The 26,036-nt window shown below is 44.0% G+C and overlaps 1 protein-coding gene across 6 annotated transcripts in view; it reads right to left on the bottom strand.

Annotated features, from left to right (window-relative positions):
• The window catches only part of FNDC3A (fibronectin type III domain containing 3A), a 1,314,248-nt gene that overhangs the window by 355,987 nt on the left and 932,225 nt on the right, over window positions 1-26,036 (bottom strand). The gene's annotated exons all lie outside the window — the stretch shown is intronic.

Raw genomic sequence — 26,036 nt, 5'->3', positions numbered from 1 at the left:
TGCTCTATGGTGATCACCTCCCTGCCACAGATCCCAGAGATCACGCTAATGTGCTGGAAAAACTGGCTGGGAAAGCCAACCGCTGAAACAGGTCACCCAGCTCAGTGGATTCCATGGGTGGAACCTCATATGGATCTCCACATTGGGGGCCTGTGGCAACATGAACATAAAGTATCATTTGCTAATCTAAAGAGGGAATTTGGGCTACACTCCTCACAATTCTTCAGATACCTGCAGGTATTACACCCACTAGATGCTCACAGAGAAGTCCTAAGTGTGGTACCAGACTTTAACCCATTGGAAGAAAGCTTGCACTGGGCCGCAAAGGTATTTCACAGCTCTGCAGTTCCCTACTGCTTAATGCACCAGACACCTTAATTAAGCTCTGCGAAAAGTGGGTGGAAGACATAAGGGAACTGGACAACGATGATTGGCCAAATTGGCATCAAGGATACTGACCATCCTGGCCACCCTTAGACTGATTCAGTTTAAATATTTTCACTGCTCATACTACAGCCCCGATGGACTTTGAAGGATGGGGAAGGCCAAGTCGCTGGACTGCTTGCACTGTGGGGGACTTAGAGAGGTCCTTTTTCCACCTCACATGGTCCTGCCCAAGCATGATCAAATATTAATGGGCAGTACACAAGGATTACAGATCTTCCCCAGGATGGTTTGGGAAGCCAGGATGGACTTTTTCTGCAGGGCAGAGAGACAGATCTAGAAATGGAGAGGCTACGCTTCCAAACACCCGAAGGTCTGGGGCTCGTGGCTTTCCGAAACAGTCCTAGATAAAGTATAATGCCCTTTTCCTTGCTTACATTTTCTTCTTCTCTTGAATTCTGTATGGGTCCTAGGTCTCGTTGTAACGTATGATCCTTTTCAATATAAGTTGCCTTGCCTTATTGTTATGTTTTGACAAATACTAAAAACATAATAAATGGATATATAAAAAGAAGAAAAAAACCAAGTTTATGGCAATACAGAGATAAGTGGATTATGGGATCTATCTAGTACAACAAAAACAATAAATCCACTCCAGTACAAGAAACCAAGGATGAAACACAGCATATTCTATATCAACCAATGAGGCAACAATGAATCAATCACACCCTTTGATGACTTTCAAAACTTGTACCAACTGAATGATACCAAAAACAAAATCAGAAATACCCTATCAATTTTCCTCCTGGCAAACTTCTATATCTATCAATTAATCAAAACTAACACGGATTCCTCACAAACCTTAGTATTCAAACATATCAAGCAAGCAAGGATTGTCAGTCAGTCAGTCAGAAAACTTTATTTCGGCTTACAGCCCTAAAAGTTCATAAAATGACAATGTATTATCAACAAGTATTAAAATTAATAAGACATAATTCAGAATATAAACTCATTCATCAATTCATGGAGTAAAAAAAAACAATTATTGCAATAAATAGTAACACTAAAATTGCCTTAATGAGGTAATAATTGTCTTCTGGTTAGCCACATTGAAAACAAAAATTTGGCTATCACCGTAACCTAAAGGGTGGAAGAGTCATACTTCAACAACCTATAGAGATCTCTGTAGTTCCTTGCCCCTAAATTATTTGCAAGTTGGATGATCCATTTTCTACGGGAGATTTTATATGCCGGACAGAAGAATATAACGTGGACCTCAGTTTCATCAGAGGCACCACACCCAGGGCAGGGCTGCCTGGGTAAGCCAGCCCACTTATTTGTTCTCGAAAGGAGGGGGAGAGAACCATGCCTAAATTGTAAATATAGTTTTTTGGCAATAACCGGGTGGATCAAATCTATTGCAGGCTCAAACCTGTAGCTAATTTTTACCTCGAGAAAAGCCGAGGTAAGATTTGCAGTGTTGACAGATCGAATGATCTGGGTCAGATTTTGTTCCTCCAGGATTTTTGCCAATGATCTTTTTGGAAGGAGAGGGCATGTATCCTCGGGTGAAAACCAGAGGTCTTCTCTCCCTATGTCCCTTAGCGATTTTTTAACATAGGCTAGCCAAGGGATAGCACCTGCCTTTGGACACAACAAAACGGACTTCAGTTCCTCCTGAAAATTAACAAGTTCAGGAGTACTCCATAGTCGACGCCAATACATTACTGGTCTGGAGGCGACCATGTCCTTAATTGGTTGGATACCTAGGTCCATCCTGAGCGGCTGCATAGGGGTGCTCATTGGAAGTGCAAATAATTGTCTAAAAAATTGGTTTTCTGACTTGGATAAAATCAAGGATGGGTTATGGCCCCATAATTCAGCGCCATAGGCTACCATCCCCCTTGCCTGGGTTTTGTAAATCTCCACCAGTGGACTAATTAATTTTAAATGGCTGTTTTTAAGCATCTTTAAGATACCCCCTGATATCTGGACGAGTTTTAAGTTTACTTTTGAGATCTGGGGGGCCCAAGTCATTTTATTATTAAGAGTCAGGCCCAGATAGTCAAAAGTGTTCACCCGTTCTAGGGGCAAACCATCCAGTTTTGGAATAGGACGATTAGTAGTATCTGAGTGGAGCACCATCACCCTTATGCATCAAGCCAAAATCCAGTCGGTAAAATACCGAATCCTTATTAGCTCCCGGTATTAAGTAAAGAATACCCAATCCCAATGCATCAACCCAAAAGCAGAAATCGGTATTTAAGGAATCCTTAAATAGCGATTCTTTAAATAGGGATTCCTTAAATACCGATTCCTTAAATAGCGATTGCATTTAAGGAATCCCAAAGTGAGATTCCTTAAATGCAATGCATCAAAGTTAAAAAATTAGCGATTTCGCTAATAAGGGGAGCAAATTACCATGAAGATGAACTGCATGGTAATTTGCAAAAACTTTGAAAAATGCACTTTTGTGCATTTTTCAAAGTTTCATGTTGCGCACACACATGCCCTTAGAGCATGTGTGTGTGCAACATATGTGCACATATCATTTTCAGGGGTGCAACAGGGTGTCCTTTTGACACCCTGGCACCCTTGAAAGTGCTCCAGCTATTAGCGATTCGGTAATACCGAATCGCTAATACAGAATGGCTTTACATTCATTCCTATGGGCCTCCAAGCCCATAGGAATGAATGGGTAGGTATTCCTTATTACCGATTCGGTATTACCGATTCGGTAATAAGGAATGTTAAGGAATCGCTATTTGAATAGCGATTCCTACATGCATAGCCTTTTGCTATTCCTTATTAGCGATTCCTTATTTTTCGCTAATAAGGAATCGCAAATGCTAATGTTGATGCATATGCCCCCATATATTTAGTCTTACTCACGTTAATGACTAAATTCCTTTTCCTGCAAAAGGAGGCAAAGCCATCCAGGACTCTTTCCATCCCCATAGGGGATCTGGACAGAAGCAGAGTATCGTCCGCAAACATCAATGCAGGAATTTTCCTATCTGCCAGCTTAGGGGCATCTACATCTCTTAGGGCCAGGATATCCTCAACCAGCCCGTTTAAAAAGAGGGCAAAAAGGGTTGGGGCTAAGACACACCCCTGTCTAACTCCCTTTTCTACCCCAAATGGTTGTGTAAGTTCTCCTTGTAGTCCAAACCTAACTCTAGCGAAGGTATCTTTATGAAGTCGCTCTAGTAGGTCACAGAGATAAAGGGGTACTCCCATCCCCTTTAGCAACTCCCAGAGTTGGCTGCGATCCACCATGTCGAAGGCAGACTTTAGGTCAACAAACGTGAGATAAAGGCTGCCCCCTTCTAGAATTGTACTTTTCCAGTGGATCATTTGCAACCTGAACAATTGATCCACAGTTGACATTTTGGCTCTAAAGCCCACCTGCAAAGGGGTCAAGATATTAGATTCCTCCATCCAGGCTTGAAGTCTCCCCAAAAGGATGCGGGCGAAAATCTTCTGGGCAACATCAATTAAGCTGATGGGCCTATAGTTAGCCGGATCAAGGGGAGAACCCTTTTTATGTATTGGTATGATCTCGGCTCCAGCCCATGTAGATGGTAACGGCATTCCAGCTAAAATTGCATTAAAGAGACCATATAGATATGGAACCCAGATGTCAGGCTCGCTTTTAAAAAGGTCACCTGGGATCCTATCTAAGCCTGGGGCTTTATTTGGTAGGACTTTACTAAGGGCCACTCTAACCTCACTAAAGGTGCACATCGGCGCCAAACCCTGGATCGGTGATGGGCAAGGACTGGGGTAAGAAAGGGAGTTTTTCGTTATCGGTGTCTTAGAGGCGTACAGGTCTTTGAAATGGCTACGCCAAATTTCTTCCCCGAGATTAGGTTGGAGCGCTTGGTTCGGGCGTGACGATTCAGTTTTGACTAGATTCCAAAATTATCTTAAGTCCCTGTTCTTAAGTGCTAAGGAGATCTCCTCCCATCTACTAATTTCCCACTCTTTTTTTGCTTCATTAGTGGTTTTCTTGTAAAGGGCCCTTGCTTCCTTAATTTTTAACTTATTGCCATTTTTAAGGGTTGTCAAAAGCAGTGACTTCCCTTCCTTGCATGGTTTATTAAACCAAGTAAGATTCCCCCTCGTAGGTGGTACATTTCTCCTAATGACCCGACTAAAGTGGGTCTCAAGGATGCCACAAAGTTCTATATGAGTAGCTCCAATCAGCTCGAAGTCTGAGTGGGCCTCTAGTATGGTAGGTTCTCCCATTATTTTCTCCAGAAGAGGGTAAATCTCAGAGTACATTACACTGAGGTCCCTTTGGGATTGGGCAATCTTCTCCCATCTAACTCTTCGAGCACCACCAGTTGTAGTCAAGGGAGCAGTGGTGAGTGAGTCGATGGCGAGAGTGTGATGGGTGGTAATACCCTCCAAGATTTGTGGTCACTTTCACTGCGTTTATTAACTTGGAAATCCGAAATCCTTGGCCACAGTCCCATGCTAAGCATAATGTAATCAATTATGGAGGATTGGCCATTTCTTTCAAAGGTTGGGTTACCTGGATTATCTGCAGGGAACCTACCGTTGCATGCCCTTACCGAAAGAGTGAGTGTTAATTGGGTAAGTTGAAGAACCAATGGCGTCCAGGCCTTCGTGGGGTAGGTGTTGGGTGGTGGTGTAACCCACACTTGGTCCTCTTCTTGCGATACAGGGGAAATCAACCCATTCAGGGGTTCGTAGTGGCAATTGAAATCACCTCCGATTATTAGATGATCGGTATTGGTGATCGTGCTCAAAAAGTCCTCTAGGCTAGTCAGAGTAGGAGACACCTGGCCATAATTCACTGGACGGGAGTATATGTTTATCAGGGTCAGCTCCTTATTTTCCCGAGAGGACATAGCTAAGCACATGATGTCCAGTGATCCCGTGCTGATTTTCTTAAATTCGCATCCCAAATGGGTTCGTACCCAGATGGACATCCCTCCAGAGGGCCTGCCCCCTTTTGGCCTTACTGCGGGTTCCCAGAAAGTAGCAAACCCTACACGATGATAGGGCTTTAATGCCCAGGTCTCCTAAAATAGGCAGATATCATAACCGTCAATATATTCCCCCCAATCAGGGAGTTCTAACAAGCGTGATAGTCCTGCCACATTCCAGGACAAAATTTTCAACCCCGCAGCCTGATTGGTGGAAGGATGAACAGGATAAGACCTGGGGGGGATAGATGTATTACCCAGAGGTATACTTGAGTTGTCCCTAATGATAACTATTGGACATAGCTCTGTGGGAGGGTCAGAAACTGACGTATTATTAGGGGGGATGTCGAGACGAGGGACTGTTAGCTTAGGAGATGATATATCCATTAACTTTGACTCTATTTGATGAATTAACCCTGTTTTACAACTTCCATCCGGGTACGAGGTCAGGAACGGGACAGGGGAAATTCCCGGGCCAACATCTATTCTCGTAAGAATCCTGTCTTCCAATAATTTTCGACATTCGGAAGTCGCTACAGGAAATCTTGCAGGTGTTCCCCCTATTCTAGGGTCGGGTCCGAGATCCTGAAGTTTCCAATTATCAAAACCCATGGATACCTGGGGATGTAAGGATGCAGCCCGATTCACCATTGGCTCCATCTGCAATGAGACAGTTAGCCCGGAGTCAGAATCGAGCTCCAGTCAGTCAATGCAGTCCAAAGAACTAAACCTATTATGACAGGGTAAGTGGGTGAGGTATGAATCCACCTCTTGGATTCCACTATGGGCAAGGCCCATTCTCTCTTTACTCAATTGTACATTAGCTATGTCCCTCCTATGATTAAGTACTCCTAGCGGATAAAAATATGAGAGAAGAGGGGTATGAATTCTGTCAGCCATATTGGCCCGTCCCCCCTCGCCCACATATTTTGCTACCCTTGAATCTCTAAAATTTACAACTATACAATCTCCCCTAATGTTCTTCACACCCCGGCCTACCCAGGATACTCTTCGTACCATCAAAATGTCCCCGTTCAGATTGGATGGCAGAGATCTATTTGCATTCAACCAATGTATTGTCTTGTACTTCAAGGACAAATAGGATTCAGCTCTATCTTGGGGGAGTTCGGGTACGCCTGTTAGGACCACGGCATAAGGGCTACAGTCAGGAGGTAAGTCGAGTCTTGGGAGAATCTTAGTATTAGGGAGAGAATTGGGTCTGGAATCAGTCGGAGGAAGGAGAGGGAGTAGGCCTACAGTCCTTGTTGGAAACTAGTTCCCCTCCAGTTTGAGCTGAATTATGGGGAGAAGAGTGGGCAGCGACCTGTTCACTAAACATGATAGATGGCAATATGGTCGATTGGTGACAGGATGGTTTCAAAGCTGGGTTTACTGGTGCCACTATATTAGGGTGTGTGTTATCAACTAATAGTGCTATTTTCCCTTCCAATGCAAATAGGCGCTCGACTAAGGGGGACAGCCTTCCATCAATTACCGCGGCCATTCTATCCCAAAAAGCCCTGGGAGTCAATCCCACCAGAGCTTCCATACATGGGGCTATGGGAATAGGGGATGCTGCGGAGTCCCGAGTCGGGGTATTATGTGGGTCAATTTCTGTCGTGGGGATATTATAATCTTGGTTGGAGGCTGGCGTCTTATTTTTTTTTTTTTTTTTTTTTTAGAGGGGCATCTCATTGGAACCCCTTCTCGTTTCTTCCATTTTGTAGCTGGTAAGTACGCCCCAGTGCATTTGCTTCTAACAGACCGTGATGGACCTTGTTTTGGCACAATTAAAAATAGGAGCTGGGGAAGAGTGATCAACCTGGTTTGGGCCAACAACAAAAGAATTGGTTGGGATAGGACCAACAGAAGAAGATGGCTCACTTATCAAAACCTCATCTAGGGGACCACCTAGTGTAAGGGGCACAAAATTATCAGGAGAAGGAACAGTCATAATAGCTCCCAATAAGGAACGTTTCCCTAACGATGGATCTAGGGATAATCTACGTTCTGTGGCAGCAATCTCATAGGCCAGCACATTACTTGCACGAGTTATAAAATTGTCCAAAGTCCCCATAACATTACACCCCTTGGGGGCCAGCCTCAGTAGTCCGGTAGCCATTACTTGTTACCTTGGAGAGCGTGCCTGCCAAGAGGGATGCCCAGCCCGGCCTCGTACAGTCTCGAACGGCCTCAAACGGCCCGCTCTTTGCCCGGTCTTCGCCCCGGGCTACGACCCGCGCGCGTCCCGCTAGCGTGTGTAGGAGGGTCTCTGTTGATATGGATGAAGGGGGCAAGAATTGGGGAGGAGTCGGGAAGAGGACCAGGTGCGGCCGATGAGCGATACGCACAGCACCCTGGTCCTCGCAGTCCCGAGTGCACTGTAATCCACCTTCAAACAAACAGCAACAGTATTCACCCCTGAGCAGGGCAGAGCGTAGCGTCCTTCACGGTGGATCAACAGGAGCAGATGGGAGGCCAAAGAAGTCCAGCAACCAAGTGTAAGCCTCCGAGCGGCTCCCGCGAAGCGGGGGCCGCGAGGCGTGTTACCTACCCTGTAAGCATCTATTTGTGGCATGTAGTGCTGTGGATTCACATGTTTTTCATACTCCAGCCACCTAATGTCCGGTCCGGATGTGTGAAGTTGTTTTTCTTCGAAGATGTCTTTAGAGTCACGAGTTGGAGTGACTACTCTTAGTAATAATGTGCATGGGCATCAACTCCATTGTTAGATTTTTTTCCCACAGGCGGGTTAGAATGGAGTGTAAAGTAAGTGTGAGTGAAGAAATGTCCATGCAGATTAAAAAAGATAAAGGAAACTGCAACAGCCACAGGTTTCCGGGGAAGAGGGTGGGCCAATGTGAATCTACAGCACTACATGTCATGAACAGATGCTTACAGGGTAAGTAACATATGGCCTGATTAAGATCTCGGTGGACGGGTTACTCCATCATAACGGTGACAGATATCCCATCCAATGAGATCTAAATCCGTCCGATAATCCGTTCAAGGTATGTGTGGCTGTAGATACACATGCTTTACATAGACTATAAAGCAGTGCCCCCCCTCAAAAGCAGTGGCTAACCTGTGGGTGTTACAATTTTCTGAAAAAGTGTTCGTAGCACTGCCTGACCTACATTAGCTTGTTGGCGTGTAGAATATCCAGACTATAATGTTCAAAAAAGGTGTGTGGTATAGAACATGTAGTTGTTTTGCACATACCAGCTAGTGGGATGTTTCCCAGGAAAGTCATAGAAGTCTATATCTTTCTTGTAGAATGAGCTCTAGGGGCTAAAGGTAATGTTTGCTTGGCTGTAACGTAACATGCTTGAATGCACTTAACTATTCACCTGGCAAAGCCTGATTTGGATATAGGCTTTCCTCTATGAGGCAAAAAAGAAACAAATAGTTGTTTTATCTTTGGAAAAGATTTAGTTCATTCAATGTAGTACATAAGGGCTCTTTTGATATCTAATGTATGGAGAGCCCGTTCTGCAACCGAGTCTGGTTGAGGGAAAACCACTGGCAACTTGATTGACTGATTGAGGGGAGACAACCTATGGAAGAAATTTGGGGTTGGTGGGGTTGGTGGGGTTGGTGCGAAGGACCACCCTGTCTCTGTGAAGTTGGAAATAAAAGGTTCTTTTAAGGTTAATGCCTGGAGCTTACTAACACGTCGAAGTGAGGTAATGGCAATCAAAAATGCCGCCGTCCTAGACAAAAAGTGAAGGGGGCTACAATGTAGGGGTTCAAAAGGAGGACCCATGAGTCTTTTTAGTATTATGTTAAGCCCTTCCATGAAGGCTTTAATGGCCAGTACTTTAAATACTGACAAGTGTTTTCTATTTTGCAGATAAGCAGCTACTTCAGCAAGATGTAACCGTATGGATGTGAATGCAAGCCCAGAGAACTGTAAATGCAACAGGTAACAAACAATATTTTTTACTGTGGCATTAAATGGAAGCATTTGTTTATTATGGCAATAATAAATTAATCTTTTCCATTTAGCTGTGAAGCATGCTCTAATGGTAGGCCTACAAGCATCTTTGAGAATAGTCATACATTCAGGAGGGAGATTGAGGTAGCCGGATTCTATGACCTCAGGAGCCAAATCGCCAGTTTGAGTGTCTTTGGATCTGGGTGACTGATTTCTCCATAGTTCTGAGTGAGAAGGTCGCCTGCCTGATGGAAAGCTTCTCGTGTGGAACTACTGAGAGGTCCAGTAGTGTTGTGAACCAGGGCTGCTGATTCCATGTGGGAGCCACTAGAATGAGTGTGAGGGATGTTTGCGTGAGTTTCCGAACCAGAAACAGAAGGAAAGGGAGAGGCGGAAAAGCATAGGCAAATATCCCTGACCAATTTATCCATTGAGCACTGCCCTTGGATAGTGGGTGTGGGAACCTGGAGGTGAAGTTTTGGCATTTAGAGTTATATGTGGTTGCGAAGAGATCTGTCGAGGAAATCCCTACTTGTGAAATGGAGGAAGACTTGGGGGTGTAGTTTCCACTAATTGACTTGTTGCTGCATCCTGCTGAAGAGGTCGGCAAAGTCGTTGTCTGTTTCCAGAAGGTGTTCCGCTAACAGATAAATGTTGTGCCCAGCGCCATATCGTCTGAAATAGACGTGACAACTGTAGATAATGTGTCCCCCCCCTTGCTTTTATAAATAGTACATGGCTGTCATATTGTCCGTCCGGAGTAGGACAACTTGCTGATCATGTGAGGTAGGAATGCTTTCAATGCTAGGTTAACAGCTCGAAACTCTAGGTAGTTGATGTGGAGATTCTGGTGTTTGACATCCCAGAGACCCTGTATTGCAAGATCTTGGAAGTTTGCACCCCAGCCTGTGAGTGATGCGTCTGTGGTCAGAGTGATGTGGACAACAGGGTCATGGAAAGACTGACCTTTTGACAGATTGTTGGGTGTTCCACCACTGCAGAGAGCAATGAGTGTGGCTGTTTATCAATACTAGATATTCCAATTGACCCTGAGACTGAGACCAGTGTTGCGCTAGACATTCCTATAACAGACGCATGCGTAGTCGTGCATGCGGTACTATGGCAATGCAGTAAGCCATCATGAATAGGAGCCGCATGACTGTTCTCACTGTAACTTGTTGATTGGGTTGGAAAAGGGGAATCAATATTTGAAAATTCTGGAGTCTCACAGAATTGGGATAGACTTTTCCTACTTATGTGGTTAGGATAGCTCCTAGATACTGTTGAACCTGTAAAAGTTGAAGGTTAGATTTGGTGACATTGATTGTGAACCCTAGTTAATGGAGCAGATCTATGGTAGCTTGAGTATGTTGCTGGCATAGATGATGAGTACCTGCTTTGATAACCCAGTTGTTCAGATATGGGAATACATGGATGTTTTGTCTGTGTAGATGTGCTGCTACCACTGCTAGGCATTTTGTAAACACCCGAGGTGCAGTAGTCACCCTGAATGGGAGGACCTTGAATTGATAATATTTGCCGGCTAGCACAAATCTGAGGTATTTGCGATGCGCACAATGTATTGGAATGTGAAAGTAGGCGTCTTTTTGATCTAGTGCTGCGAGAAAGTCGCCTTGTTGGAGAAGCAGGATTATGTCTTGGAGTGCTTCCATATGGAAATGCTTTGACCAGATGTAATGGATTAGGGTCTTGAGTTCTGAAATTCTCCTTAAAGATCTGTCCTTTTTGGAGATTAGGAAGTATTGGGAGTACACTCCTGAACCTTGATGACGTAGAGCAGGGTTCTCCAAAGTCGTCCTGAAGGGCCAGGTCTGTGCCAGATGTTTAAGACAACTTAATTTATCTAAATAGGGATATGCTAAGAATCTGGCATGGATCTGGACCTCCAAGAGCGACTTTGGAGAACCCTGACGTAGAGGGACAGGTTCTATAGCCACCTCACGTACGCTATACCAGAGGAGCCAGTAGCTCCTCTGGTATAGCGTACGTGAGGTGCTTTCCCACCTTTTCACTCACTTTTTACTGTCTTATATCCACTTGCCTCGGTCAAGGTTATATGTTTGTGGAGTGTTCTGATCAACTTTGTTTTAACAAATTTGAATGATTGGGGTACTTAGGATTGGCTTAGACTGAAAGAATTACTCAGCTGTTGGGTGGAGGTAGATACCCCCTAAACACCACTCCTCTGTATAAATTTAATGCTGCCCCTACAAAAGCCAGGTCTTTGTTGTTGAAATGAGCATACCACCTCACCCTGTTTCTGTGGTCGGTTTAGGTCCCTTATCTGTTGAAGCGGCCACGTGGCCCCTTTGGGCTGTTTTTACACCACATCCAAATTATCCTAATGTTACACTCGCAGAGCTACGTCAATTACATACGTCATTGATTCATATACACAGAAGTGTCATACTATTTATGTCACGTAGTAAACAAGTGGCTCCGGCTGGAGCCGCTCCACAGCCAACTGGACATGGTGGTGGTGTTGTCATTAGTCCCATTATGACTGATTCTGTGATGGGGAGACGTCCTCAGAATAGAGATGATCTGCCATATTGGTTGGCAGAAAAACTTTAGCTACTCGAAGGCTGTTTTTCCACATACTACTCCTTTTGAGGAACAGGATCCTTATGATGAGTTTACCAAATGGTATTATTCCCACTTTGGCTGATTGCACCACCTGGGGGACGGTGTTTGCTGCAGCGTATACACTGTGCTCTGGCACCCCCTCATGAGCATTCTACCGAGCGTTCTAAAGAAAGTTCAAGATGAACACGGGGCTGGTCCAGCCCTGGAATTGGGGCTGAGAATAGTGGGCATATTCCCTAATGTCTCCGATATGATTTGGGCCAATGTCAAGAGTAAAGCAGGTAGCTTGCAAGTGCGTCAGCGCCTTTCGGCGGTGGCAGACGTTGAGCAGCAGTTACCGATCATTATTGCGGATGTATATACATCATTGGGCCACAATAGTTTTGGAGAAAAACCTTATACTCAGGTACAAAATAAACCCCCTCCGGACAAGGAGGGTCAGCCAGTCTTTCCTAAAAAGACATGAAATAAAAATCAGCAGCAGCAACAGCAGAAGCCTAGTTCTCATGCTGATTCACCAACACCGGACGCTTCTGACCAAAGATAGGATTTGCGTGACCGCTCTAAAATTAAAACACCGGAGAAGTTTCAGGTTCCTAATCCTCGTGCTCCTCGATCCTTTCAGAAATCGTCCGATCAACAGTTCGATGGGGGATCGTCAGGATTGCAGAAAAGGCGAGTCTGCGCAACCAAGACGTGACACGCATCGCCAGTTTGAGGTATAAGCCAAACCGGAGGGAGTACCTCAATATCGTGCCACATTTCAGATGAAAAAAGGTGCTGCTTTGACTGCAAAATATGACTCGGACGGTGAGTACCCTGCTCCTCGATTGGAGATGGGTGGTAACACTCCTCGACAGCGCGGTGGAGGTTACCATAGTGCGGAAGGCACTCTACCAGTGTCTGGAGGCGAAAGCAACCGGCACGTTTATTACAGTGGAAACAGCTGACACACAAGTAGCACCCACCTTTATGAAATAGGCCTCCAAATTGAAGGTGATATTAAACGCAATGGGACAACCTTACTTCTTCCTATGATATTTTGTTGGCAGAGGTTGATTGGCCCCCCTCATTTGTTCTGGCTTCTTCTAAGGGGGAGATAGTTATTCGCCCGAGTTTTTCGCATTATGTCTCGGAGGAGGCTAAGCAAACTTACGCGTTGGAGTGGGCGCTAGCGTTTGCCCCGGCTGTGTATCGTAATCATGTGGGTTCGGTTAACGATTTGCCGGCACATGAAATTCTTTTGCGATCCATACCACAGCCCCAACCACAAAATCCAAACAAACAGGACGTTAAAGCGTCTGTAAGTGAAATCGTGACCCAATTGGAATATCAGGGTGTAATTGAACCCTGAGTTTCATCAATGAATAATCCTCTTTTTCTGATATTGAAACCGTGCGGTTCCTATTGTATTGTTTTGTATTACTGTCAATTGAACAGTCATGTTCGTACCTTTGCGGTACAGAACACCCACAGCTCTGCGGTAGTAGATACCATTGTTCGTAAAAATATAAAACAACTCTTGATATCTCCAATGGTTTTTATAGTCACAATTTGGCTCTTGAGAGCCGTGACTTGACTGCCTTCAGCGCTCTCTGCAATCACCAAAGATATATGCGCTTGCCTATGGGATATAAAAATAGTCCAGGCGCTTTTGCAGCACGCATAGTGTCTGTTTTACATGAAATTGACCTTGACGCTTTCTCTTACGTCGATGACATTTATTTGACGGATGATGAATTGATACCGCATCTTGTGCATGTAGACCGCCTTATAATGTCTTTTGCTGACTTGAGATACAAATTCAATTTTGCCAAGTCAGTCACATATTGCCTGTTTGGCAGTTCTTTTTCTGAGTTACGAGCTCACCAATTAAGGTAGGGCATTGGCCCCCCACTTTCTGGAGAAATGTGCTCAATTGCAACCTCCTTCTACTGCTGGGTTTTTTTCATTTCGGGAGGACATACATTCCTGATTATGCCCAGCGTATCAAACCACTTTACACTTTGATACAACCTTCTTTCTCTGCTTCCTGTTGGCATCTCGAACATATCGCGATTCTTCGGTCTTTGCAGTCTGATCTGCTTGGGACCAACTTCTTGTCAACACGTGACAATTCTACAAACTTGGTCATAAGGATTCTACTAGGCGCGTTAGGTTTTTACTTACTTGACGTTCAATGTCCCCTATTGCATATAAGTCACATTTGTACACTTTGGCGGAGTTGCGTTTCTCTTCTACAGAATGTTTTTTAACGGCTGTCTCAAGGTAAACGCATTTTCATGGTCTCGCCGGTGCCTGCTTTAGAAGCAGTTACGAAGGCTAGTGTCCCGAATTCTAAGGCCTTGCATCCACGCTGGATCCAATGGGCTAGTTCTTTGATGTCGGCTGAGGTCAACTTTCTTATTGATCCTTCTTTGCAGACACAGGAGTTTTCACAATAGGAACATGTTCACCCGCCTCCTCTGTCATTGCTCTCTCTTGATCAGTACAAATACATTGTTTACACTAATGGATCTGCGCAGCCAGCCGTTGGTTCTAAACATGCTTATTTAGCGGCCTGAGAGATAGTGGCGGGAAAAATTGTTGATGGGGATTTTAAATCCTCCTTGGAGCACACACAGTCTCTTGGTGACGGCATGCCTCAACTGTCGGAGCTGCATGCTTTGGTTTTGGCTCTTGAATTTGCTCATCCAGAGGGGCCTACGCTTATAGTGTGCAATTCGTTTTACTGTGTACAATCCTTTAATAAGAACGTATTCGTTTGGAAACAAAATGATTTTTGTGATTCTAAAGGTAGCGCAATTAAGCATAAGACGCTTTGGGTCCGGGTGGCCGCTATTAATGAGCGCTTGTCACTCATACATGTTATTCATGCTTTGGGCCATCAAGGTGTGGGAGCACACGCTGTTGGCAAATCACTGGCTGATGAGGCAGCCAAATCTGCCGTAGCCACTTGTTCTGTAGCAGAAGTCACAAGGTCCATCACTAAAATTGTTGATGACATTTTAGAAGCTATTGCTGCGACAAAGGAGGAAACAGAATTTCCCCAAGATTTTCTTTCACGTTCTACATATCACTTGTCGTCTGATCAGATTCCATTTGCTACTATTCCGTCCGTTGGGGATCAGCTGATTCCCAATGAGGACCGCAGACTTTCTTTGAATATTGCCGCTCATGAAGGTGTAGCTTCTGCGCATGCCGGATTGTCAGCGACAGTGTCTCTTTTACAGCAACTTTTCTGGTGGCATGGTTTATATCAACAGACACGTAAATATATATTTTCTGGACCACTGCGGTCCTTTGGCATCAGACACTGCTTTCAAACACACTTTGGTTGCAGTGGATTTGTGCATGAGATTCCTTTGGGTTTGGCTACAATGCGGTGCTGACACTCGAAGTGTCATTAAAGATTTGCATGTCTTTGTCGGGACATTTGCTTGCGGCACCTTCCATTCTGACCAAAGTTCTGCGTTTGCCTCTAAGGCTTACCGAGATGCGATGAAGTCTCTGGGGGTGCAGGTGCAATATTCATCTCCATACCGGCCGAGGGCAATTCAGTTGTGGAGCGGATGAACCGTAACTTAAAGCAATCTTTGACAGCTAGAGTCTTAGGTACTGGCAGGGGTTGGCTGACTCATTTGTACGGAGTCCAACGTGCACTAAATATCCTCCCTAGAACATCTCTGAGTGGGCGGACCCCATACGAAATGCTCTTTGGCATTAAAATGTTTGTTCCAGACCTTGATGGTCTAGACGTTGTGGTGGCTGCCGCAACCTTTGACGTAGATAATCATTTTGCTATGTTACAGGATCTACAAGAAGCTTGTGATTCACAAGCAAGAGCCCAGTTGCCCACTTCCACAGATCCAGAGGTGCCGACTCCTGTTTCTGGCTGGTTTCCTAAAGTTGGAGATCTGGTCCAAGAAAGAAGGAGAACAAAACAGAATTTGGTCCATCCTACCATGCATCGGTCAGAGTCCTTGGTTTGAAAGGCACCCGCACTGTGATCCTGCCTCCTTTACCTGGTCTGAAGGAGCATCGTTACATTTCAATCGAACATGTCAAGTTACACCATATGGCTGATACTAAATGCCTCAAAACATTCCACATTGAGATATTTCACTGAATCTGATGGCTTCTGTTTCTTCGGCTACTCCTCAGCAATAACAAGGGGAGATGGAAACTTCAATTGATTTATTGCCTGTTTTTTCTTCTTCGTCCACATCTGCGGATATTGAATATGCTTCTCCTCCAGTTAAAGTCTTAATTGACATTCCTAAGAGTATCATGCTTGAAACATCTGATGCAGCACATCCCCTGTTGCTTCAGCTGGGGTCCAGTGGTTATTATATGGATAGTAATAGCTTTTCGTCTGGCACATCTTCCTCATCATCTTCTGTGCAGGTGACCCCTACCTGTAACAGTATTTTCATCTCCTGGTTTAAAAGGACTTACTTGGTCCCACCATGGACATATATCTGAACAGTGCTTACGATGATATTTCTTTTCATGTGGATCGGATTTGTGAGTGTGCTTTTTCTGCTCATTAATGGCCACTATTTACCTGAATGTTCTACTGTGAACTTTGTTGATGGAGTTCTGGCTCCTCACACGTCATCCCACATAATGAAAAGAAAGCAAGCATTCTCTGTTGTTCATGTCATCGTCTGTGATAATGTTGCATACGATATCTATGGCCCAACGGAAATTTTCAACATTCCATACGTCTTCCGCGTTTCCTTAGGAGATGTGGTTTTGCCCGACATACATTCAGATGACTAGGATGTTCAGGCCGTTCATTCATTGTTCTCCGATTTAAAATATTATGCTGCATTTCACACTGAAGATTTGTATTTAAATTCGGCTAATTACGCAGATTTATTTTTTTATCAACATTATGGCCATCATTTCTTTGTGGAAATATGGATTTTTCCGATCAGTTATGTCCCCTATCTTGGACCCCAACGGTTCCATGTATGAATCACAAGTACATGTATGTCCCCTCCAGTTCCAGTTATGAAGACGCAAACACATGTGCGTCCACCGTCAACATGTCCTCTGTCAGATCCGCCATGAATAGGCCGGATATTCTATTCCTAAGTATGAAAGGCCACCGACTTTATATGGCTCAGTTACTCCATTTTGCAGTCCAGGCAAGTAGGCCCTGATTCTGTCATCGAACTCTTCTTGCCTTCTGCCTCTGAAAGCTCCAGTTTGAGCCTGCATCTGTAACCATGAACTTTGTCTCATTCTCTGCGCGGCTCACGAAGCCTGACATCAGCCCGCTGCCTGCCAAAAACTGTATTTCACCTTCGAGTTATCTACTTCGTTCCCTGCCCGATGCATTCCTGTCTAGCAGTTTAAGTAAACATTCTTCCAGCTACCAAGCAAAGGCCCGGCTTCTCTGTCTTTATGAAAGTAATTCATAGCCCTATTGCTAAGGAAGATTTCCGCCCTCGCATCTAGTGTAGACACTTAGACGCTTGTACACGTACTAACAATCAGTATAGTCAGTATAGAATAAGATTCTACTCGAAGAGACCTCTCTTTTGGATAACATAGTTCTTTAAACATAGGATGTTAGATATGATTTGGGATTAGGTTGACTTGACCCCCCAGACTTCTTGTCTCCACATGTAGAGCTAAATGTCAAGTCCCCTTCACCCCCTAGTTGCACGTCAATCACACATCATACTGCTGCGCGCGCAACTATGCCAAGTATAATCTTATAGATCCACCTATATATGACATCATAACCAATTATGTTTCTGTTTTACTCCTCATTATGCCCATTTTTGGTTACGCAGGTGAATCGTCATTTTCCTTATCAATTGTTACGCCTACCGCATTCGCTTCATTGTAATGTATGTTCTATAAAAGTCATTTCTTGTCAATAATGTATGTACTTCACTTCCTGAACCTCCGTGGTGATGGAACTTGGAGCAACCGATTATAATCGATTATTGGAATAAAGCCCATTCCGAACCTCTAATGCCACGGATTCTGCCTCTTATTTACTGAGCTATTTTATTATGTTTCCGTATCAAATTAAGTCCCGGTAAAGGAATTTTATTTACCACATCTTACACAAGACAAAAACACAGTGACCTTTTTTTTAATTATACCCAATTGGAGCATTGCCCAACACCATTACAAGGAAGTTCAAAGACCCAACAAAGTACATTTGTGTATTTTTCTAGTTACAATCTGTCTGATCCACAGTGTCCTATTTTTATAAAATCTTATTTTTAAATGACACGGTACAACAGACTACTTGTTTTGGTTTGGCCACTGTAAAAATCTAAATATTCCCTCCATCCCATTATTGGCTCTATATGATACATGTCAAAAACATACTAACTACACAATTGAAGATTTAGCTATCTTATTTCAAAATGGCACACTTAACTTTTACAATATTGACCCCTTGAGATGGTTAGTGTGGGCGACAACTTCAAATGCATGTCAATTAGGATTTTTGAATACTACTAAACGTTTTACATAAAGTAAACCTGATCCACGTTTCCCACATTCGCATACTGTTACCACATATTCCGTGGGTAAATTAGGTCAGCAGTGGTTGGAACATTCCACACTGTCGTCTGTGAAACAACACCTCTCTCACTTATCAGGTGACATTGATTTGGCTGATTTTCTTTTAGGTCAAAAGTCCCGTCAAACAAAACGTTTTATTTATTCAGCTTATAATGAATTTTGGAAACTGTCGCAGATGGGAACAGCGGTGCGTTTTCGCTAAATTAACAAGGCTAATTTAGGAAAAGTCCTTGCAGTAGTAGATAATAGCATTAATACACTGTCTTCCCGTATATATACTTTAGATAAGCTTCAAGGAGTCTGTAGCGTTGCGGCCCCTAATCCGGCTTGTTTTTGAAAGGTACCCCTGTGCCAGCTATTTTTCCCGTATTAACTTTGCTTTCTCACGGTAGTTATCTTATTTTCAATAACCACAATTGCTGCGGCTTGAGAGCTGGCATCCCGTATATAGTAACGGTTTCTCAACGAGTTGCATGTTGCAGCAATGTCCTACTTCCACCCCCGCATGGGATTGTAGATAGTTCGCTTTGGCCTTCCATTCCAACTTTGAAAACAGATTTCAATAAACTAAGCCGACTCAAAGCGCTATTGTTTCAACAAGAAGTGGCTCTCACATTGGCTTGAGAGCTTTGAATTGCAGGTGGGAAGAACCGCAAACGAGATACACTTGCTGCTAAACACGAATCTCCTACTCCATTTTTGAGAATTAATACACCAAATATTTAATGCGTCTGATACGGAGGGCCTTGCTCACTTTTTTTTAACATGTGGGATCCGGCCTTGTTTCTTCCTTTCAGACTATTTTTGGAGTAATTCCAGCCTTTATTCATTATATTTTTTCCAGTGCCTTCGGAGGGTTTCCTCTGGTGCTCCTGTTGGTTTGTGATAAGTAAAGAGGTGCCTACAAGGGATTTCGTTTTTCTCAACTGAGTTATCAAGTGTATCAAAACACAAACTGATTAATTTGTTCAGTTAAAATAAATTCTGAACCTGAGTGTAACAAAAACATTTGTTTATCATATGGGTATTAGACTCCAATAATATGACTCATGTCAAACAAATATCAAAGAAACACGGGAATACCTTTTTTTTTTTTAAATAAATCAATTTTATAAATATAAAAGCCAAAGGGTACTAATCACAGAAATGAATGTAGCAAAAACAACATGAAAGGAGGAATGTACAAATCGACCTACAATTCATATACACGTAAATCTATTCCTTTGTTTTACAAGTAACGTGTCTAAGCATACAAAGAACAGTTACTGCTTCATCAAATCGTCAGTAAATAGATGGAAAGTCGACGTTTCGGTCTGTGATGATGTAAATCCGTCAGACCATCATCAGGAAGTACAGTTTGATTGCATGAAAAAGACCCTTTAATAGATGGCCAAAGTTGAGTATATGAGCAAATGCAAATTTGAAAATTTGATAGACTATTTCACCAGAGGTTGAACTTCATAGACGTGAAAGTCACTCAAGAATAGTAAGTCACTCCTTGCTTTTATTTTGGCAATACAGTCAGTTCAATCTGTAGTATGGCTGTTTAGAATTTGAAAAAAGAGGCAACGCGTCTAATGTCGTCAGCCCGGGTATTCTTGGAGCAGACTGTTGGTTTGTGGCGTGCTGGTTCTCCTGTTATTGCTTCGCAATGGATGCTCAATCTGTGAAGCTGCCAGACCCGGTCCAGCTGCAGCTGTACTGTGATCGATTGTGACACCTTCTTGGTTCTATGCCATTGACTACTGGCTGACCTTCAGTTATGCCTACTTAATCTGCGTGCAACCTGTGTTTCACTGCCTCCGGATCCCTTTAAATGGGCCATGGATATCTGCCTGTCCAATACCACACATGCTGCCCTGGATTACGATCTGCAAAAGGGTCCGCTAAAGGCCCATGACAGGGTGTGTGCCAGGGGTAGGCGTTTGGTGTGCGATCTTCTACTCGGACCAACCGCAGACTTTAATACCTGTGCTCTTGCGCAGCACCTCATAGACCGCAGTTTCATCGAGGTTAACACAGGTTGCCCTGAGATGCTCCTAACAGCTTCTGGATATGAGGAGCATGTGTGCTCTTCGATCTACAAAACTGGATGGCATACCTTTTTACGATGGAAGGAACAGACAACATTCTGGAGTTCATGGCATTCCGCTTTTCCCGCAACATTTTTTACTTTGACGACTAACTATGAGCGGTTAGCAATTTTTGAGTGCCCAACTGGCAACATTTTGGAACATTATACCCTGGCAGTACATAAAAAAAAATTGGGCTTCTAAATTACACGATTTGGCCTTCGACAAGGACGCTTTGCCTCTGCTTACCTATGATTTATGTTTTTGCATAAGGCTAAAACCCTGGCCAGGGTGGAGGGTGTCACGTGGCCCATAGGGACATTGTCGTTTTTCACGTTGCTGCTTGCCTGCTGCTTTGCACACGTTACTACACGTTTTTATTTTTTGGAATAATTGCAAAGACTGCTGTCACATGAGAACTCATCGCTGTGTTCATTCTCTGCATGTTCTTGGGATTTTGACTGAATATTATGTGCAAGGTCAAACAAAAATGCCCCTTGTTATTTTGATCTGGCCAGTCCTTGGCAATTAGACAAAACAAACTGATGCAGCTCTTGTTTGGAGAGTGTACTTGGGTTTTTAATTGGGTGCACAAATAGGTGACACACACTTGGAGAGGGACCTTAGATCGGAAGGCAAAGGGTTGCTGGTGGTCCCCCGCTTTCAGAAGTTTAGAACAGGAGGCAAAACCGTTGTCCATCTAGCCTCTAAATTTTGGAACACCTTGCCCGAAAACCTGCGCAAATGCTCCAATCTACTTTTCTACTACGCTTCAGGAAACTCCTGAAAACAGCATTATTCAGAGCTTAAACCTGTCTGCCCATGCTCATCTGACTTACCTGCTACGATAGCGCAGAGATACCTCTACGGGGGTGATTCCTGTGCTTTACAAATCCCAATACATACATACCTTTCCAGGGAGAAGAGCACCTATGATGTAGATCTACCATCTATAGGCTAAGGTATTGGATCTGCTGACAAAGCCTAGAGATCTTCTATTATATAATAATACTTCTTCTTAGCAAGGGGAGGGAGGTTAGGCACCAGACTCCTTTCTCCATTGTCTTTCTATGATGACATCTCCCTTCATGATTTATGGACTGACTACGATGCTGACAATATTTGTACAATGCATATTCCTGCTTGTTGTGGCACGCATACTGCATGTTAGGGCACGTTAGTTAAAATAAATATTTTAAACAGTTTTGTGTCTCTGTCAGATCTTATTGTGGACGAGTACATGAGTCTGAGCGAAAGGGGGTGTCTTGTAACCGTGATTCTTGAGAAAATTGGGAGTTTTGTATTCTGGGGTGTCTAATCATTTGCTTCTCTGTGACTGAGTAGGAAAGCAAGTGAGAAACTATAGCTAGTCGGTCCTGGGTTTGTGGGTACTAAGGTGGTAGGAAGACTCAGTCCTTATACACCAAGGTTCCATTTCCTGAGCATAGTTCTGTATTTGTGCAGAATCCCTGCAATACAGGTCTGCCAGAATATGGTTTCGAAGCAGGCTTGGAGTCTTTCAGAGCCGAAGTTCTGCTTGGTGTAGAAGCAGTGGACGTGGCCCGTCGGCTCGGCATCGAGGGGCTGGATGTCGAAGGCCTTATTATCGGTTGGTGTTTCAGCGCTGATCAGGAGGGCAGGCGTACGGACCAGTCATTCACTGTCAAACATGGCCAGAAGGCAGTGGTGGACCGAGGGCCTCCTGATCACTAGGGGCCGTGTGTCTCTGTGAGTATTCGACACGGTGTTGAGGGACAGCGGGGTTTTGTAATCAAGGACTGCTGAGCCACTGCAACGTCCTGCATCTCCATGTCGACCTTGAGGTCAGATATTAAACTGTCCTCAATTAAGAACGCCTCTTCTTCCACAGCAGAAGGTCCAGGGTGTTCCTCTTCTTGTTCTTTGACGTTTTCATGTGTGAGGAAGTCGGGAGTGTCCTTGATGCTTCTCTGGTGCAGTTTGAGTGTTTTCTTTTCTTCTTTGAGCGGAAGGAGGGACAGGCCTCGCAATCCGCTTCTCTGTGTTACGTGACAAACACAAATAGACTGATGTAAGTCGGTCAAGGATATTTCGCCTTGCAGCAAGGACAATAACAGAAGGTCGACTGTTCCATCACCAGCAGAGCATTCTCTGAAGGACCTGATGGAGACTGAGGGAGAAGGCCCAGAAGGGCAAGAACCTTTGGGTGTAGAGGTTGAAGAGCGTTGAGTTGACGAGCGATGTCGTGATACCTCGATACGCAGAATGTGTGAACATGATTGAAACAATACAGACGAAGGTGAGAGTGTAGCACGAACGGAAAAGAGCACTGTAATGGTCTCAAACCGCACCAGAGGCACACACGCCCGAACCCAGCAATGGAAAAAAACTATCTAACAATGAAGTTAATGTCCATGTGCATTATCATCAACAGGAGTCACTCCAACACGTGACTCAAGAATTCTTTGAAGAAAAACAACCTGCACACATCCAGACCCAATACTACATGGCAGAAGTATGCAAAGCATGTGTATCTACACAACCCCCAAATACCCTAATTCAAGAGAAAGACACCTAAACTACATATGTTAGAGAATAAATAAATACATGCGCTAAACCAACATCTGTCAACCTAGTTAACCTACTTTAACTTACAGAGTAGTATGGTTGCTTCATACCCTATACAAACCAAATTGCCTTAACTGCGACTACTGCTAGACCTGTACTAACAGTAAGGCAAATATTTAACACACACTATTTAGGTGTCCAAATCTAATAACAAGCTGACAGACATTATCCACTTTTATTCTCAATATGCTGCATCTAGAAAAGACCAATTTGTTGAAAGATGGCCTAATCTCAATACTCTATCTCATCCCCACTAAACAAGAACCAAACTAGACTTGTAGACATACTCTGCACCACAGGTCTCCTGACAGTAACAGCCTTCCGGAAACCAAAACTTGCAATCTTCAAACATTGGTAGAACTCTATATGCAATTTTAATGGATTGAAACCAAATTAGCGAACAACAACACTGATCGCTGAGATCTTTATGAAATCTTGTCTCCATAATAAGTTGATCAAACAGTATCTGCTCCACAAAGAGCTACAATGAAATAACAGAAAGCGAAAGTTCAATAAAGGCAGCCAATATTACCATGCCTTTCACTGTCAATCTTTTTCTAATGTAGTTCTACTGTTTTACCACTTCACATTTCTTACCCCAGACCCACTTCATCATCACACTCGCATACTCACTTTTCCTAAATTCAGGGACCACTTCACACATCTTTCCCTAAACCTACTTACTCATAACTTCCTTAATTCGTTGCAACCACTTTGGCCTCCACATCCCGTCCCTTGAAGGTTGCAGACATTCCCTTCCTGTGCATGCAATTCGTTATATATATATATATATATGATTTTGACAAAAGTTCTTGAACTTATACACAGATGGGAAGTTCCTCCTCTGACTCGTTCCTGAAATGTTGCCTTTGCCACAGACACAAAGACATTTGCCAGGCCATAGTTTCCTCAGACCAACCACTGACTAACCTGGGAGAGTATGCAATTTGAACAAAGTGTCCTGAGATGTAATGAAGTAGTGAGAAAAACAATGGCAATAAATGTTATGCACATCTTGAAGCTATAACAGTAAGAAATATTCAGGCCTGTCACCACCTTTTAAGAACCATAGAAGATCATGGTCCAATGCAAAACCATCTGGTGGACAGATCATGGTGAAACAACATTCAAATATAAGCAGTGGACTTCTTAGAGGAGGTACCGGAAAGCCAAGATCGACTTGCTTGTATAAGTTCTTTGTTGCAGCCCTGACTTAACTGAGGAAAAGATGAGCACAAAAAAGCTCAAATTTCCCATTTCAAGACCCACCATAAGGGGGCAGTTCAGGATGACCACAGTAACATTTTAAATATTTCTGCACAAAACAAATGAGGGCCTGCGACATAGTTCAGCTCATTTCTATCTGAGCATAACCTGACAGTCTTTTCACTGAATATTCAGATAAGGTTCTTTATAGGAAAAGTGATTTCAACTCAATGTTGTAGAACATGAAAAACATATCTCATTTTCCATCTTCTTTTACCCGCAACACTTCACTGCAGGGAAAGGAATAGCTGCATAGGCTGAACCTCCTTATAGCTTGCCATCTCCTACATTTAAGAGCGTGTTTTGCTCCATAGGATGATAGGATGACCTTACTGAGGCAGTTAACAAGTTACAACAAGAACCTCTGCAGCTGATCTTATCTTACTATAAGCCAAGAACTAGAGAAGACATCACAATGCCCTCAGGTAAAGACATCACCAATGAGGGAGCTAATTGAATCAGCATCAGTAATTTGTTTTTTTTTTTTTTAATTTATTTTTTTTTGCTTTTCAGAACACTCAAAAAACAATGCGATCCAAGTCCAGCATGACATGAGACATAGCAAGGCACAGCTTCGCACCGTCAACTCTAATCTGTGCTAACAGAGTCATAGCTCCCCCTACAACCCTGTGGAGTAGTCCCCTGTAATTCCACCATCCAGTGTCCACCTTCCGGCAGCCTGCCCAGGTATAAGTCACGGATACTCCACTCATAAGGCTCCTTGGTGCTATAGATACCACTAAACCAAAACCTAGCTACTACCCTGTATTACGACCCTCCCCTCACCCCCCCATCCCCTGCCCCCCCCCCGGCATGACTTATTGATTGGATACATATCAAGGCACCCACTCCTTCCACTCTACCCCATAAGCTTTCCCAACACAGGAGCACCGGCAACCCAAATACAACAATGTCCGACTCCACTCCGCACTTCTAACTCGACTCAGGGGAAGGGAGGACCTGCCCCTCCTCCGTTTCGGAGGCCTCGCCCGTCTCAGAGCCGGCAGCCTTCAATAGTTCTGTCAGTGTGCCCCAGGCCCGGGCCAAATCCAGCGCCCTATCGCTATGAGCACGGGCAGCCGCCTGTACCCGAATGACCGCCTCACAGTCTGCCCAGCTAGTAAGTTCCGCCCTCCATTTCTTCAATCTCGGTCCCCGCTGCGACTTCCAATTGGCAGTAATTTCCCGTTTGGCTAGTACCAACCCTAGGTCTATAAATTTACTGGTTATTTTATTCTTGGAGGTGTGGGGAAACCAGTGCAACAAGCACGGGCTCATACCGAGTTCAATCTCCCTGCCTGTGACGGTACAAAGCAACGACCACACCTCTCCCCAGTAAGCCCTGATCTGAGGACAACCCCAAAGCATATGGCAAAGATCAGCCCCCTCCGCTCGACAGCGGGGGCAGGACGCCGTAGGTGTGTGAAAGTAGCACTGAACCTTAGCTGGGGTTAGATAAGCTCGGTGTAAAATAAAAAATTGGATCTGCTGGAAACGGGCATTTCTAGAACACTTCCAAGGCCGCTCGAGCAGTTCAGCCCACGCTTTATCGGGTATGTCCCTTCCAATATCCTCCTCCCATCGCTGTTTCAACCTTTCAAGGGGGACTAACCATTCATTAGTCATTCGCCGATACAAGCATGTGAC

Source organism: Triturus cristatus, chromosome 8, assembly GCF_964204655.1.
Source record: "Triturus cristatus chromosome 8, aTriCri1.1, whole genome shotgun sequence".
Classification (NCBI taxonomy): domain Eukaryota; kingdom Metazoa; phylum Chordata; class Amphibia; order Caudata; family Salamandridae; genus Triturus; species Triturus cristatus.
This window is presented reverse-complemented; position numbering and strand designations above follow the sequence as displayed.